Raw genomic sequence first — 12,620 nt, 5'->3', positions numbered from 1 at the left:
ATTTGGGACTGGTAAGCTGAACATACACATGTGACAGCTATTGCCAATCACAGGCTTCACCATTTATCCTATGGCCCATAAACGTAGAGGTCATTGATTAGCTACATCTGTCAAGAGGGCATTGTTGGGACCCCATTGCTGTTGGGTACTTAGAGACCGGCAGGACAACCGGGCCAGCAGCAATGGAATTTAAGGTAGAATTACAAGGTAAGTAATAATTTTTGGCATTCCCTCCTTTGTGTCCATTTCTTAAAAATACTGTACAACCTAAATTGTACCTATATACCTATGCAAAGAACATCATCACTGCAGGCAACTTGCCAAAGACTGGTTGGATTAATGGAGCTGCGGCATTAGAATGAGTTCTGAATCCAAAGATAAGTAATGACTTTTGGTTTTTCACTACTCTTTGGACATTTTTTCCCACAAATCCTGGAAAACCACTTAAAAATGTAACTTAGGTGCAGAATAATGGGTGAAACATATCAAATTTAATATCACAATACTAATGGATGAGTAGAAAACTTGGCAACGTATACGTTTTAGATATACATGATTAGAAAATACTCTTGAACTATAATGTACTTAGAAGATTAAAGAAGTAATACATGACACTGAAGATTGTCTATTACAACCCTATTATTTCACGATAACACTAAATACTACCATATCACTGATGATTTGGTCTAAAAGCCTAAATAATATTACATGACAACTCTTCATTTTTGGTCACTACTGTGGTTTAGTACAAGAAATGTACTACAATTACAGTCTACTCTTAGCTATTTTTCCAAAATTATAAGCAAACAGATTAAACACCTAGTAAAAAATATATTAAACAATCAGCCTCCTCCATGACCCCTCTAGCTGTCCATTTCTTTTCCAAGAGGTGTGTTTTATGCCATTTTAGCAAAAAAAAAGTTTCATCCATTTTCTCATAATTTAAGAAACCTTGAATTGATGTAATCTTTGTCTTCAGGACTCCTCTAGCCTGTGAACTGGGTGTTATTAAGGTTACATATCACATTTCTATATTTTAAAGACTGTCAACATTTATCAAACCTGGCCACAAAGCAGGAAATGCATCAAACTAAAAACTCCACACTACTGAAAAAAATTGCTATTTTAATTGTCTCTCTGGACTTTGGAAACCTATTTGGGACTGGTAAGCTGAACATACACATGTGACAGCTATTGCCAATCACAAGCTTCACCAGTTATCCTATGGCCCATAAATGTAGAGGTCATTGATTAGCTACATCTGTCAAGAGGGCATTGTTGGGACCCCATTGCTGTTGGGTACATAGAGACCGGCAGGACAACCGGGCCAGCAGGAATGGAATTTAAGGTAGAATTACAAGGTAAGTAATAATTTTTGGCATTCCCTCCTTTGTGTCCATTTCTTAAAAATACTGTATAACCTAAATTGTACCTATATACCTATGCAAAGAACATCATTGCTGCAGGCAACGTGCCAAACACTGGTTGGATTAATGGAGCTGCGGCATTAGAATGAGTTCTGAATCCAAAGATAAGTAATGACTTTTGGTTTTTCACTACTCTTTGGACATTTTTTGCCACAAATCCTGGAAAACCACTTAAAAATGTAACTTAGGTGCAGAATAATGGGTCAAACATCAAATTTAATATCGCAATACTAATGGATGAGTAGAAAACTTGGCAACGTATACGGTTTAGATATACATGATTAGAAAATACTCTTGACCTATAATGTACTTAGAAGATTAAAGAAGTAATACATGACACTGAAGATTGTTTATTACAACCCTATTATTTTACGATATCACTAAAAATTACCATATCACTGATGATTTGGTCTAAAAGCCTAAATAATATTACATGATAACTCTTCATTTTTGGTCACTACTGTGGTTTAGTACAAGAAATGTATTACAATTACAGTCTACTCTTAGCTATTTTTCCTAAATTATGAGCAAACAGATTAAACACACCTAGTAAAAAAAATATATTAAATAATCAGCCTCCTCCATGACCCCTCTAGCTGTCCATTCCATCTCCAAGAGAGGTGTGTTTTATGCCATTTTAGCCAAAAAAAGTTTCATCCATTTTCTCATAATTTAAGAAACCTTGAATTGATGTAATCTTTGTCTTCAGGACTCCTCTAGCCTGTGAACTGGGTGTTATTAAGGTTACATATCATATTTCTATATTTTAAAGACTGTCAACAATTTATCAAACTTGGCCACAAAGCAGGAAATGCATCAAAATAAAAACTCCACACTGCTAAAAAATTGCTATTTTAATGGTCTCTCTGGACTTTGGAAACCTATTTGGGACTGGTAAGCTGAACATACACATGTGAGAGCTATTGCCAATCACAGGCTTCACCAGTTATCCTATGGCCCATAAATGTAGAGGTCATTGATTAGCTACATCTTTCAAGAGGGCATTGTTGGGACCCCATTGCTGTTGGGTACTTAGAGACGGGCAGGACAACCGGGCCAGCAGCAATGGAATTTAAGGTAGAATTACAAGGTAAGTAATAATTTTTGGCATTCCCTCCTTTGTGTCCATTTCTTAAAAATACTGTACAACCTAAATTGTACCTATATACCTATGCAAAGAACATCATCGCTGCAGGCAACTTGCCAAAGACTGGTTGGATTAATGACGCTGCGGCATTAGAATGAGTTCTGAATCCAAAGATAAGTAATGACTTTTGGTTTTTCACTACTCTTTGGACATTTTTTGCCACAAATCCTGGAAAACCACTTAACAATGTAACTTAGGTGCAGACTAATGGGTCAAACATATCAAATTTAATATCGCAATACTAATGGATGAGTAGAAAACTTGGCAACATATACGGTTTAGATATACATGATTAGAAAATACTCTTGACCTATAATGTACTTAGAAGATTAAAGAAGTAATACATGACACTGAAGATTGTCTATTACAACCCTATTATTTTACGATATCACTAAAAATTACCATATCACTGATGATTTGGTCTAAAAGCCTAAATAATATTACATGACAACTCTACATTTTTGGTCACTACTGTGGTTTAGTACAAGAAATGTACTACAATTACAGTCTACAATTAGCTATTTTTCCTAAATTATGAGCAAACAGATAAAACACACCTAGTAAAAAAAAATATATTAAACAATCAGCCTCCTCCATGACCCCTCTAGCTGTCCATTCCATCTCCAAGAGAGGTGTGTTTTATGCCATTTTAGCCAAAAAAAGTTTCATCCATTTTCTCATAATTTAAGAAACCTTGAATTGATGTAATCTTTGTCTTCAGGACTCCTCTAGCCTGTGAACTGGGTGTTATTAAGGTTACATATCACATTTCTATATTTTAAAGACTGTCAACATTTATCAAACCTGGCCACAAAGCAGGAAATGCATCCAACTAAAAACTCCACACTGCTAAAAAATTGCTATTTTAATGGTCTCTCTGGACTTTGGAAACCTATTTGGGACTGGTAAGCTGAACATACACATGTGACAGCTATTGCCAATCACAGGCTTCACCAGTTATCCTATGGCCCATAAATGTAGAGGTCATTGATTAGCTACATCTGTCAAGAGGGCATTGTTGAGATCCCATTGCTGTTGGGTACTTAGAGACCGGCAGGACTACCGGGCCAGCAGCAATGGAATTTAGGGTAGAATTACAAGGTAAGTAATCATTTTTGGCATTCCCTCCTTTGTGTCCATTTTTTAAAAATACTGTACAAACTAAATTGTACCTATATACCTATGCAAAGAACATAATCACAGCAGGCAACTTGCCAAAGACTGGTTGGATTAATGGAGCTGCGGCATTAGAATGAGTTCTGAATCCAAAGATAAGTAATGACTTTTGGGTTTTCACTACTTTTGGACATTTTTTGCCACAAATCCTGGAAAACCACTTAAAAATGTAACTTAGGTGCAGAATAATGGGTCAAACATCAAATTTAATATCGCAATACTAATGGATGAGTAGAAAACTTGGCAACGTATACGGTTTAGATATACATGATTAGAAAATACTCTTGACCTATAATGTACTTAGAAGATTAAAGAAGTAATACATGACACTGAAGATTGTCTATTACAACCCTATTATTTTACGATATCACTAAAAATTACCATATCACTGATGATTTGGTCTAAAAGCCTAAATAATATTACATGATAACTCTTCATTTTTGGTCACTACTGTGGTTTAGTACAAGAAATGTATTACAATTACAGTCTACTCTTAGCTATTTTTCCTAAATTATGAGCAAACAGATTAAACACACCTAGTAAAAAAAATATATTAAACAATCAGCCTCCTCCATGACCCCTCTAGCTGTCCATTCCATCTCCAAGAGAGGTGTGTTTTATGCCATTTTAGCCAAAAAAGTTTCATCCATTATCTCATAATTTAAGAAACCTTGAATTGATGTAATCTTTGTCTTCAGGACTCCTCTAGCCTGTGAACTGGGTGTTATTAAGGTTACATATCACATTTCTATATTTTAAAGACTGTCAACATTTATCAAACCTGGCCACAAAGCAGGAAATGCATCAAACTAAAAACTCCACACTGCTAAAAAATTACTATTTTAATGGTCTCTCTGGACTTTGGAAACCTATTTGGGACTGGTAAGCTGAACATACACATGTGACAGCTATTGCCAATCACAGGCTTCACCAGTTATCCTATGGCCCATAAATGTAGAGGTCATTGATTAGCTACATCTGTCAAGAGGGCATTGTTGAGACCCCATTGCTGTTTGGTACTTAGAGACCGGCAGAACTACCGGGGCAGCAGCAATGGAATTTAGGGTAGAATTACACGGTAAGAAATATTTTTTGGCATTCCCTCCTTTGTGTCCATTTCTTGAAAATACTGTACAACCTAAATTGTACCTATATACCTATGCAAAGAACATCATCACTGCAGGCAACTTGCCAAAGACTGGTTGGACTAATGGAGCTGCGGCATTAGAATGAGTTCTGAATCCAAAGATAAGTAATGACTTTTGGGTTTTCACTACTTTTGGACATTTTTTGCCACAAATCCTGGAAAACCACTTAAAAATGTAACTTAGGTGCAGAATAATGGGTCAAACATCAAATTTAATATCGCAATACTAATGGATGAGTAGAAAACTTGGCAACGTATACGGTTTAGATATACATGATTAGAAAATACTCTTGACCTATAATGTACTTAGAAGATTAAAGAAGTAATACAGACACTGAAGATTGTCTATCACAACCCTATTATTTTACGATATCACTAAAAATTACCATATCACTGATGATTTGGTCTAAAAGCCTAAATAATATTACATGATAACTCTTCATTTTTGGTCACTACTGTGGTTTAGTACAAGAAATGTACTACAATTACAGTCTACTCTTAGCTATTTTTCCTAAATTATGAGCAAACAGATTAAACACACCTAGTAAAAAAAATATATCAAATAATCAGCCTCCTCCATGACCCCTCTAGCTGTCCATTCCATCTCCAAGAGAGGTGTGTTTTATGCCATTTTAGCCAAAAAAAGTTTCATCCATTTTCTCATAATTTAAGAAACCTTGAATTGATGTAATCTTTGTCTTCAGGACTCCTCTAGCCTGTGAACTGGGTGTTATTAAGGTTACATATCATATTTCTATATTTTAAAGACTGTCAACAATTTATCAAACTTGGCCACAAAGCAGGAAATGCATCAAAATAAAAACTCCACACTGCTAAAAAATTGCTATTTTAATGGTCTCTCTGGACTTTGGAAACCTATTTGGGACTGGTAAGCTGAACATACACATGTGAGAGCTATTGCCAATCACAGGCTTCACCAGTTATCCTATGGCCCATAAATGTAGAGGTCATTGATTAGCTACATCTTTCAAGAGGGCATTGTTGGGACCCCATTGCTGTTGGGTACTTAGAGACGGGCAGGACAACCGGGCCAGCAGCAATGGAATTTAAGGTAGAATTACAAGGTAAGTAATAATTTTTGGCATTCCCTCCTTTGTGTCCATTTCTTAAAAATACTGTACAACCTAAATTGTACCTATATACCTATGCAAAGAACATCATCGCTGCAGGCAACTTGCCAAAGACTGGTTGGATTAATGACGCTGCGGCATTAGAATGAGTTCTGAATCCAAAGATAAGTAATGACTTTTGGTTTTTCACTACTCTTTGGACATTTTTTGCCACAAATCCTGGAAAACCACTTAACAATGTAACTTAGGTGCAGACTAATGGGTCAAACATATCAAATTTAATATCGCAATACTAATGGATGAGTAGAAAACTTGGCAACATATACGGTTTAGATATACATGATTAGAAAATACTCTTGACCTATAATGTACTTAGAAGATTAAAGAAGTAATACATGACACTGAAGATTGTCTATTACAACCCTATTATTTTACGATATCACTAAAAATTACCATATCACTGATAATTTGGTCTAAAAGCCTAAATAATATTACATGACAACTCTACATTTTTGGTCACTACTGTGGTTTAGTACAAGAAATGTACTACAATTACAGTCTACAATTAGCTATTTTTCCTAAATTATGAGCAAACAGATAAAACACACCTAGTAAAAAAAAATATATTAAACAATCAGCCTCCTCCATGACCCCTCTAGCTGTCCATTCCATCTCCAAGAGAGGTGTGTTTTATGCCATTTTAGCCAAAAAAAGTTTCATCCATTTTCTCATAATTTAAGAAACCTTGAATTGATGTAATCTTTGTCTTCAGGACTCCTCTAGCCTGTGAACTGGGTGTTATTAAGGTTACATATCACATTTCTATATTTTAAAGACTGTCAACATTTATCAAACCTGGCCACAAAGCAGGAAATGCATCCAACTAAAAACTCCACACTGCTAAAAAATTGCTATTTTAATGGTCTCTCTGGACTTTGGAAACCTATTTGGGACTGGTAAGCTGAACATACACATGTGACAGCTATTGCCAATCACAGGCTTCACCAGTTATCCTATGGCCCATAAATGTAGAGGTCATTGATTAGCTACATCTGTCAAGAGGGCATTGTTGAGATCCCATTGCTGTTGGGTACTTAGAGACCGGCAGGACTACCGGGCCAGCAGCAATGGATTTTTCGGTAGAATTACAAGGTAAGTAATCATTTTTGGCATTCCCTCCTTTGTGTCCATTTTTTAAAAATACTGTACAAACTAAATTGTACCTATATACCTATGCAAAGAACATAATCACAGCAGGCAACTTGCCAAAGACTGGTTGGATTAATGGAGCTGCGGCATTAGAATGAGTTCTGAATCCAAAGATAAGTAATGACTTTTGGGTTTTCACTACTTTTGGACATTTTTTGCCACAAATCCTGGAAAACCACTTAAAAATGTAACTTAGGTGCAGAATAATGGGTCAAACATCAAATTTAATATCGCAATACTAATGGATGAGTAGAAAACTTGGCAACGTATACGGTTTAGATATACATGATTAGAAAATACTCTTGACCTATAATGTACTTAGAAGATTAAAGAAGTAATACATGACACTGAAGATTGTCTATTACAACCCTATTATTTTACGATATCACTAAAAATTACCATATCACTGATGATTTGGTCTAAAAGCCTAAATAATATTACATGATAACTCTTCATTTTTGGTCACTACTGTGGTTTAGTACAAGAAATGTATTACAATTACAGTCTACTCTTAGCTATTTTTCCTAAATTATGAGCAAACAGATTAAACACACCTAGTAAAAAAAATATATTAAACAATCAGCCTCCTCCATGACCCCTCTAGCTGTCCATTCCATCTCCAAGAGAGGTGTGTTTTATGCCATTTTAGCCAAAAAAGTTTCATCCATTATCTCATAATTTAAGAAACCTTGAATTGATGTAATCTTTGTCTTCAGGACTCCTCTAGCCTGTGAACTGGGTGTTATTAAGGTTACATATCATTTCTATATTTTAAAGACTGTCAACATTTATCAAACCTGGCCACAAAGCAGGAAATGCATCAAACTAAAAACTCCACACTGCTAAAAAATTACTATTTTAATGGTCTCTCTGGACTTTGGAAACCTATTTGGGACTGGTAAGCTGAACATACACATGTGACAGCTATTGCCAATCACAGGCTTCACCAGTTATCCTATGGCCCATAAATGTAGAGGTCATTGATTAGCTACATCTGTCAAGAGGGCATTGTTGAGACCCCATTGCTGTTTGGTACTTAGAGACCGGCAGAACTACCGGGGCAGCAGCAATGGAATTTAGGGTAGAATTACACGGTAAGAAATATTTTTTGGCATTCCCTCCTTTGTGTCCATTTCTTGAAAATACTGTACAACCTAAATTGTACCTATATACCTATGCAAAGAACATCATCACTGCAGGCAACTTGCCAAAGACTGGTTGGACTAATGGAGCTGCGGCATTAGAATGAGTTCTGAATCCAAAGATAAGTAATGACTTTTGGGTTTTCACTACTTTTGGACATTTTTTGCCACAAATCCTGGAAAACCACTTAAAAATGTAACTTAGGTGCAGAATAATGGGTCAAACATCAAATTTAATATCGCAATACTAATGGATGAGTAGAAAACTTGGCAACGTATACGGTTTAGATATACATGATTAGAAAATACTCTTGACCTATAATGTACTTAGAAGATTAAAGAAGTAATACAGACACTGAAGATTGTCTATTACAACCCTATTATTTTACGATATCACTAAAAATTACCATATCACTGATGATTTGGTCTAAAAGCCTAAATAATATTACATGATAACTCTTCATTTTTGGTCACTACTGTGGTTTAGTACAAGAAATGTACTACAATTACAGTCTACTCTTAGCTATTTTTCCTAAATTATGGGCAAACAGATTAAACACACCTAGTAAAAAAATATATTAAATAATCAGCCTCCTCCATGACCCCTCTAGCTGTCCATTCCATCTCCAAGAGAGGTGTGTTTTATGCCATTTTAGCCAAAAAAAGTTTCATCCATTTTCTCATAATTTAAGAAACCTTGAATTGATGTAATCTTTGTCTTCAGGACTCCTCTAGCCTGTGAACTGGGTGTTATTAAGGTTACATACAGTTAGGTCCATATATATTTGGACAGAGACAACATTTTTCTTATTTTGGTTATAGACATTACCACAATGAATTTTAAACAAAACAATTCAGATGCACTTGAAGTTCAGACTTTCAGCTTTCATTTAAGGGTATCCACATTAAAATTGGATGAAGGGTTTAGAAGTTTCAGCTTCTTAACATGTGCCACCCTGTTTTTAAAGGGACCAAAAGTAATTGGACAGATTCAATAATTTTAAATAAAATGTTTATTTTTAGTGCTTGTTTGAAAACCCTTTGTTGGCAATGACTGCCTGAAGTCTTGAACTCATGGACATCACCAGACGCTGTGTTTCCTCCTTTTTGATGCTCTGCCAGGCCTTCACTGCGGTGGTTTTCAGTTGCTGTTTGTTTGTGGGCCTTTCTGTCTGAAGTTTAGTCTTTAACAAGTGAAATGCATGCTCAATTGGGTTGAGATCAGGTGACTGACTAGGCCATTCAGGAATATTCCACTTCTTTGCTTTAATAAACTCCTGGGTTTCTTTGGCTTTATGTTTTGGGTCATTGTCCATCTGTAGTATGAAATGACGACCAATCAGTTTGGCTGCATTTGGCTGGATCTGAGCACACAGTATGGCTCTGAATACCTCAGAATTCATTTGGCTGCTTTTGTCCTGTGTCACATCATCAATAAACACTAGTGACCCAGTACCACTGGCAGCCATGCATGCCCAAGCCATCACACTGCCTCCGCCGTGTTTTACAGATGATGTGATATGCTTTGGATCATGAGCTGTACCACGCCTTCGCCATACTTTTCTCTTTCCATCATTCTGGTAGAGGTTGATCTTGGTTTCATCTGTCCAAAGAATGTTCTTCCAGAACTGTGCTGGCTTTTTTAGATGTTTTTTAGCAAATTCCAGTCTAGCCTTTTTATTCTTGATGCTTATGAGTGGCTTGCACCGTGCAGTGAACCCTCTGTATTTACTTTCATGCAGTCTTCTCTTTATGGTAGATTTGGATATTGATACGCCTACCTCCTGGAGAGTGTTGTTCACTTGGTTGGCTGTTGTGAAGGGGTTTCTCTTCACCATGGAGATTATTCTGCGATCATCCACCACTGTTGTCTTCCGTGGGCGCCCAGGTCTTTTTGCATTGATGAGTTCACCAGTGCTTTCTTTCTTTCTCAGGATGTACCAAACTGTATATTTTGCCACTCCTAATATTGTGGCAATTTCTCAGATGGGTTTTTTCTGTTTTCGCAGCTTAAGGATGGCTTGTTTCACCTGCATGGAGAGCTCCTTTGACCGCATGTTTACTTCACAGCAAAACCTTCCAAATGCAAGCACCACACTTCAAATCAACTCCAGACCTTTTATCTGCTTAATTGAGAATGACATAACGAAGGGATTACCCACACCTGCCCATGAAATAGCCTTGGAGTCAATTGTCCAATTACTTTTGGTCTCTTTAAAAACAGGGTGGCACATGTTAAGGAGCTGAAACTCCTAAACCCTTCATCCAATTTTAATGTGGATACCCTCAAATGAAAGCTGAAAGTCTGAACTTCAACTGCATCTGAATTGTTTTGTTTAAAATTCATTGTGGTAATGTCTATAACCAAAATAAGAAAAATGTTGTCTCTGTCCAAATATATATGGACCTAACTGTATCACATTTCTATATTTTAAAGACTGTCAACATTTATCAAACCTGGCCACAAAGCAGGAAATGCATCAAACTAAAAACTCCACACTGCTAAAAAATTGCTATTTTAATGGTCTCTCTGGATACCTATTTGGGACTGGTAAGCTGAACATACACATGTGACAGCTATTGCCAATCACAGGCTTCACCAGTTATCCTATGGCCCATAAATATAGAGGTCATTGATTAGCTACATCTGTCAAGAGGGCATTGTTGGGACCCCATTGCTGTTGGGTACGTAGAGACCGGCAGGACAACAGGGCCATCAGCAATGGAATTTAAGGTAGAATTACAGGGTAAATAATAATTTTTGGCATTCCCTCCTTTGTGTCCATTTCTTAAAAATACTGTACAACCTAAATTGTACCTATATACCTAAGCAAAGAACATCATCACTGCAGGCAACTTGCCAAAGACTGGTTGGATTAATGGAGCTGCGGCATTAGAATGAGTTCTGAATCCAAAGATAAGTAATGACTTTTGGTTTTTCACTACTCTTTGGACATTTTTTGCCACAAATCCTGGAAAACCACTTAAAAATGTAACTTAGGTGCAGAATAATGGGTCAAACATATCAAATTTAATATCGCAATACTAATGGATGAGTAGAAAACTTGGCAACGTATACGTTTTAGATATACATGATTAGAAAATACTCTTGACCTATAATGTACTTAGAAGATTAAAGAAGTAATACATGACACTGAAGATTGTCTATTACAACCCTATTATTTTACGATATCACTAAAAATTACCATATCACTGATGATTTGGTCTAAAAGCCCAAATAATATTACATGCTAACTCTTCATTTTTGGTCACTACTGTTGTTTAGTACAAGAAATGTACTACAAATACATTCTACTCTTAGCTATTTTTCCTAAATTATGAGCAAACAGATTAACACACCTAGTTTAAAAATATATTAAACAATCAGCCTCCTCCATGACCCCTCTAGCTGTCCATTCCATCTCCAAGAGAGGTGTGTTTTATGCCATTTTAGCCAAAAAAGTTTCATCCATTTTCTTATAATTTAAGAAACCTTGAATTGATGTAATCTTTGTCTTCGGGACTCCTCTAGCCTGTGAACTGGGTGTTATTAAGGTTACATATCACATTTCTATATTTTAAAGACTGTCAACATTTATCAAACCTGGCCACAAAGCAGGAAATGCATCAAACTAAAAACTCCACACTGCTAAAAAATTGCTATTTTAATGGTCTCTCTGGACTTTGGAAACCTATTTGGGACTGGTAAGCTGAACATACACGTGACAGCTATTGCCAATCACAGGCTTCACCAGTTATCCTATGGCCCATAAATGTAGAGGTCATTGATTAGCTACATCTGTCAAGAGGGCATTGTTGAGACCCCATTGCTGTTGGGTACTTAGAGACCGGCAGGACTACCGGGCCAGCAGCAATGGAATTTAGGGTAGAATTACAAGGTAAGTAATAATTTTTGGCATTCCCTCCTTTGTGTCCATTTTTTAAAAATACTGTACAAACTAAATTGTACCTACATACCTATGCAAAGAACATCATCACAGCAGGCAACTTGCCAAAGACTGGTTGGATTAATGCAGCTGCGGCATTAGAATGAGTTCTGAATCCAAAGATAAGTAATGACTTTTGGGTTTTCACTACTTTTGGACATTTTTTGCCACAAATCCTGGAAAACCACTTAAAAATGTAACTTAGGTGCAGAATAATGTGTCAAACATCAAATTTAATATCGCAATACTAATGGATGAGTAGAAAACTTGGTAACGTATACGGTTTAGATATACATGATTAGAAAATACTCTTGACCTATAATGTACTTAGAAG

The sequence above is a fragment of the Ranitomeya variabilis genome, chromosome 4 (genome assembly GCF_051348905.1).
Source record: "Ranitomeya variabilis isolate aRanVar5 chromosome 4, aRanVar5.hap1, whole genome shotgun sequence".
In the NCBI taxonomy this organism is placed as follows: Eukaryota; Metazoa; Chordata; class Amphibia; order Anura; family Dendrobatidae; genus Ranitomeya; species Ranitomeya variabilis.
The sequence above is the reverse complement of the archived record's forward strand: the minus strand, read 5'-3'. Positions refer to the sequence as shown.